At 38.8% G+C, this 6000-nt stretch overlaps 1 protein-coding gene across 3 annotated transcripts in view; it reads left to right on the top strand.

The window, feature by feature from the left end:
- Positions 1 to 229: 229 nt before the first annotated feature.
- LOC308585060 (putative G-protein coupled receptor 148) overlaps positions 230 to 6000 on the top strand; it is a 21570-nt gene continuing 15799 nt past the window's right edge. For all 3 annotated transcript variants that reach the window (XR_014007067.1, XR_014007068.1, XR_014007071.1), the window contains exon 1: positions 230 to 394. The gene's annotated coding sequence lies outside the window, so the exon portion shown is untranslated. The remainder of the gene's footprint in view (positions 395 to 6000) is intronic.

The following is a 6000-nucleotide window of genomic DNA, read 5'->3' as shown; positions in this document are numbered from 1 at the left end:
TTGCACTCAATGGCATCACTGTTCCAGCAGACATTGGGTAAATGTGCAATGTGTTAATTGTACATATCAATGCATTTTTATCTTTTGTAGCGTTTTCTATTTTAAAAGATTGAAAGGAAGTCAACAGGAAAGGCTGTGTTTTCCTTTATTCTTGATTAGCATGAATACAGAATCCCAGAGGGGGCGGTACTGCTGTCGCTTCTTAATTTCCCTGGTCTCCCAGAGCTGTTATGAATGGGGGCAGTAAAGAGACTCCGTTTGCCCAAGGATTAATCTTTTTGATAAAGAAATGGAGAGAGGGAAGATCTAATGCAAGTGGAAGGCAGAGCTGCCTTCTCCCTACGGAGAGTGTCCTTCTACCAGTGCAGGTAGTCAGTCGGATGAAGTGCAGATGGTAAGTAGAAAAAGCCACTTATTGCTCCAGCAGTTATGAACTCCTGCCTAAATATTTCTAGGTCTGTTGAGGAAACTGAAGAGTCAGTACAGGTTGTGCCAGAAACAGCCAATTCTGCATGTTTGAGCAAGGTGTAGTTTTCTTAGAAACTTAAAGCATTTTAATCTCAGTGTGGGTTTCTTAAAAAAAAAAAGGAAAAGGTTGTGCAAGGTCTATTTTCACTAGAAAACAAGAACATTATCAATGCAAAATAAACCCAGTAGGGCCCAGCCTACTAGATATACGTAGGATTGTGCTGTCTTGTCTTCCAGAAAAGAAACAGAAAAAAATAATAATGCATCTGGTTAAGTAGACTACGTGAAAGCTATGTCATAAGCTTGTTCATCTTTATAGTGCCACAAGAATCTTCACAGTGCTGGATTTGCACACAAACTAAGTAAGCTATAGTTTAAGGTCTCAGATTATGAGGGGCCTTTAAATAGAAAAAAAAAATTACAAGAAAAATACTGAAAGAGTTTAAAATTCAATGACATGTGCAGAACACACGCCCAGTGCATGGTGTATTGCTTCTCCAATTTGCTAAGTTTTTTTTTTTTATATAAAATTTTTATTGCGTTTCTTTCCATAGGTTAACAGATTTGTTTACACAGCAACATGCAAGAAACATTTTTTTTATATATATATAAAGAAAAGTAAAGAAAAAGAAGAAAAAGTTAAGATACTTTCATAACGTCCTTCGACGGCTCATTTTTGGACCTCCTCGCATCCTCTCAGCATTGCATTCATTATTCTAGCCAGTTCAGCAATTTGTTATCTTGTTTCCCATCTTATTATACCTTTAAATTTATTATGTTACCAATTTCGAAAATTTGTAATTTAGTTTTAACACTCTTAATAAACATAATATTTTGTTTCTAATTTGTCTCATTTTTTTCCATCAATACTTGCTTTATCATTTACTTAAAATAAATTGCAGAAGCATAACGTTTCTTAATCGTGCGCAATCTTAACATTCAAACAACTTATAATGTTTTTGCAAATAGTCCTTAAATTTTTTCCAGTCCTCCTCCATTGTTTCTTCGCTCAGATCTCGAATTCTGCCAGTCATTTCTGCCAACTCCATGTAGTCCATCAGCTGCGTCTGCCAGTCCTCCAGTGTGGGTAAATCTGGTGTCTTCCAGAACTTTGCGATAAGAATCCTAGCTGCTGTGGTTGCATACATAAACAAGGTTCTATCCTTCTTTGGCACCTTCCGGTCCACCATGCCCAGAAGAAAGGCCTCTGGTTTCTTAGAAAAGGTATATCTGAATACCTTTTTCAGCTCATTATGTATCATTTCCCAAAAGGCCTTTACTTTCGGGCAGGTCCACCAGAGGTGAAAGAATGTCCCTTCTGCCTCCTTACATTTCCAACACTTATTATCAGAAAGATGATATATTTTAGCCAACTTGACTGGGGTCATGTACCACCGGTATACCATTTTCATAATGTTCTCTTTCAAGGCACTACATGCCGTGAATTTCATACCGGTGTTCCATAACCTTTCCCAGTCCTCAGACATAATGTTGTGTCCTACATCCTGTGCCCATTTTATCATAGCAGATTTAACTGTCTCATCCTGTGTGTTCCATTTAAGCAGCAAGTCATACATCCTCGAAAGTACTTTAGTCTTTGGTTCTAGTAACTCCGTCTCCAGTTTCGATTTCTCCAACTGGAAACCCACTTTTTTATCCATTTTAAATACCTCTTGAATTTGAGCATAATGTAACCAATCTCGCACCTTGTTTTTTAGTTTGTCCTGGCTTTGGAGCTTCCAATTATCTCCAACTCTTTCAATCAATTCCCAATATTTTGGCCAGTAGGCCTCCATATTGGGCCTTTTTTTAGAAATCTTGGCTTCCACTGGTGATAACCACCTCGGGGTCTTGCTTTCTAATAAGTCCTTATACTTCATCCAGACGGCAAAAATTGATTTTCTGACAATATGGTTTTTAAACAGTTTATGAACCTTCGCCTTGTCATACCACAAGTATGCATGCCAACCATAGACATTGTCAAACCCTTCCAGATCTAGGACATCGGTGTTTTCCAACAGAAACCAATCCTTCAACCAGCAGAAGGCTGCAGCCTCATAGTACAACCTTAAATCCGGCAGGGCAAACCCCCCTCTTTCTTTTGAGTCAGTTAATATTTTGAATTTAATTCGGGGCTTTTTGCCCTGCCAGACAAACTTAGAGATATCCTTCTGCCATTTTCCAAAACATTCCATTCTGTCCACGACCTGGAGGGTTTGAAATAAAAATAACATTTTTGGCAAAACACACATCTTTATAGCTGCGATTCGGCCTGACAAGGTAAGTTTCAATCTTGACCAAATATCCAAGTCTTTTTTAATCTCCGACCAACATTTTTCATAATTATCTTTGAATAGATTTAAGTTTTTGGTGGACAAAGATACCCCCAGGTATTTCACTTTTTTAACCACACTTAGCTCTGTCTCTTTCTGGTACCCCTCTATCTCTGTAGGCGTCAAATTTTTGGCCAAAACCTTAGTTTTTTGTTTGTTTAGCTTGAATCCCGCCACCCGACCAAACTCCAAAATAAGTTCAAGAACTCTTTTTGTGCTAGATTCTGGCTCCTGTACTGTAATGACTAGGTCATCTGCAAAAGCTTTCAGTTTGTATTGTTTCGCTCCGACCACTATACCCTGCACCAACTGGTCCTCCCTGATCATATTCAGCAATACCTCCAGAACAGAAATAAATAACAGAGGGGATAAAGGGCACCCCTGTCGTGTCCCTTTTTCAATTTGGAGTTCCTCAGATACCACATTGTTCACTATCAGTTTGGCTTTTTGTTCTGAATAGATTGCTTCTAATCCATTTTCAAACCCCCGTCCCACTCCCATCCCTTTCAAGTTTTTCTTCATAAACATCCAAGAAATGTTGTCAAATGCTTTCTCCGCATCAATAAAGATTAAAGCAGCCCTTGTGTTTCTAATTCGCAACAACTCCAATATATCAATAATGTTCCTGGTGTTGTCAGACATATGTCTACCAGGGAGAAAGCCTGCTTGGTCCTTGTGAATTACTTCATTTAGTACATTTTTAAGTCTATTTGCTAAAATGTCTGCAAATATTTTGTAATCCACATTCAGGAGTGAGATGGGACGGTAGTTCTTAAGCTGAGTCTTTTCCCTTTCTGACTTGGGAATCAATGTGATGAATGCTTCTTTCCACGTTTCCGGTGCCTTTCTCCCCTCCATGATCTGGTTACAAACCTCCAACAACGGTTGTATCAAGAAGTCCTTCAAAGTCTTATAATATTTGGAGGTAAGTCCATCCGGGCCTGGAGATTTGCCCAGCTGCATGTTCTGGATGGCACCTTCAATTTCCTGTTGAGTTATTTTGCTGTTAAGAGTTGATCTTTTATCTTGGCTTATTTTAGGTAGTCCATTTATCCTCAAAAATTGATCTATTTCCAGTTCTTTCTGAGGCCCCTGTGCGTAAAGCTCTTTGAAGTATCTGTGGAAGCACTTTCTTATTTCTTCTGGTTTCTGAACTATTTTTCCTTGAATCTCCAAATTTGTAACCGTATTTAACTTTTGTCTTTTTTTCAACTGCCAAGCTAGCAACTTTCCACATTTATTTGCTGATTCAAACGATCTCTGCTTCATTTGTTTAATTTTCCACTCAATCTCTTGATTGATCAGTTTCGAATATTGTGCTTGATGGAATTTGATCTCTCTTAGCACCTCTTTTGACTTCGGTTTGGTTCTCAACTTTTTCTCTCCTTCACTTATTTTCTCTAAAATTTTTTCCTTTTTTCCATTCCAAAATTTTCTCTTTATTGTATTCTGTTGTATCAGAAACCCTCTCATTACAGCTTTACTTGCATCCCAGATTGTTCTTTTCTCCACCGTGGTGTTCAAATTTATTTCAAAGTAGTCCTTTAGCGTTTTTTGGGCCTTCTTAACAATCTCTTGATCTCTTAACAAGGTGTCATTCATTCTCCATCTGAAGGATCCAGTTGGGAAAAGTCTCAATTCCATTTTTAAGGCATTATGGTCGGAGCAGGTTTTTGGGCAGATTTCCACTTTTCTTGTTTTCGGGGCCAGCCCTCTAGATATCCAAATTTGGTCAATTCGTGTCCATGACAAGTGGGCCTCAGAGAAGAAGGTTCCTTCTTTACCCAAGGGGTTCCTTGTCCTCCAAATGTCAATCAAGTCCATATTGTCTGTCATTTCAAAAAAGGTTTTAGGAAGTCTGCCGTCTGTTGTTAAATTTTGATTTTGGGATTTGTCCATATTTGTAGACACCACCCCATTCATGTCTCCCATCACAATAATGTTAGAATAGTCCAAATAGTCCATCATTGTCTCATGCAGCTTCTTATAGAATTCTGATTTTCCATCATTTGGCGCATAAACTCCTAATATCAAAATCTTTTCCCCTTGTGTTTGGATTTCAATTGCGAGAATTCTTCCATGATCATCTTTGAATAGAAATTTTGGTGACAGGTTCTCCTTTGCATAAATTACAACGCCTCTTTTTTTAACTTTGTCTGATGAGATAAATTCTTGGCCAAGTCTTTTATTGATTAATACTTTCCTATGGAGCCTAGTCACATGTGTTTCTTGAAGGCATATTACATCCAATTGTTCTTTTTTTAGGATATGAAATATCCTCCTTCTTTTTTCCGGAGAATTCCCGCCATTTATGTTCCAACTAAGTAGCTGCAGAGACATCCTGTTCTAATTAAGATGTTCTTAGGATGAGGTGTCTTCCTTTTGCTCAGGTCCCGAGGGTGCAGGCGTTGGCCCGCTTCCAGGCAGTATTGGTGCTGGTAAAACTGGAAGCCAATCCACTCCTTTTTGGAGATCTTCTCCGTGGTCGTGAAGGAACTTTTGGTTATCTTCAGGTGTTCTAATTTTAACCTTCCTTTCTTTGTAGGTGAAGGATAATCCTTGTGGAAACTCCCACCTATAGGGAATTGCGTTGTGTCTCAACAATTTTGCTAGTTCTGTATAGGTGGCTCTGAGGTCCAGCAACTGTCTCGGAATATCTCTATAAATTTCCACCCTTTTGTCTTGTATTTCAATTGCTTTTTTGAAGTGAAGACCTAGGATCTTGTCTCTCTCTTCCTTTGATCTTAAAATTATCAAACAGTCTCTGGATCTGTCTTTCCTTACCAATCTTCCCAGTCTATATGCCGAGACAATCCTGAAATCTGTATCTTCCTTTAAACCCCAGAACTTCGAGAATTCCTGTGTCAAGTATCCAATCAAGTCTCCTTGTTCAAGTTCCGGGATGCCTCTCAATTTGATGTTATTCTCGCGATTTTTCAATTCCACCATTGACAGATAAACTTGTTGTTCACCCACCTGTTTGTGCAGGGGCTTAACTTCTCCCTTTATTTCTTCAACTTCTTTTTGTAAAGCTCCCACTTTCTGGATTGCTTCTCCAGCTAATTCCCGATTTTCCGCTGTTGCTCCTTGCAAATTCTCTATGGCTTGCGTGTGCTGGGAAACTTGATCAGTCAATTTTTGAATCGAGGAAGTCGCTTTATCTATCTTCAGAGGCTGGTCGTCCACCTTCTGGTTTAAA

The sequence above is a fragment of the Podarcis bocagei genome (assembly GCF_964188305.1).
Source record: "Podarcis bocagei genome assembly, chromosome: 4".
In the NCBI taxonomy this organism is placed as follows: domain Eukaryota; kingdom Metazoa; phylum Chordata; class Lepidosauria; order Squamata; family Lacertidae; genus Podarcis; species Podarcis bocagei.
The sequence above is the reverse complement of the archived record's forward strand: the minus strand, read 5'-3'. Positions and strand labels throughout refer to the sequence as shown.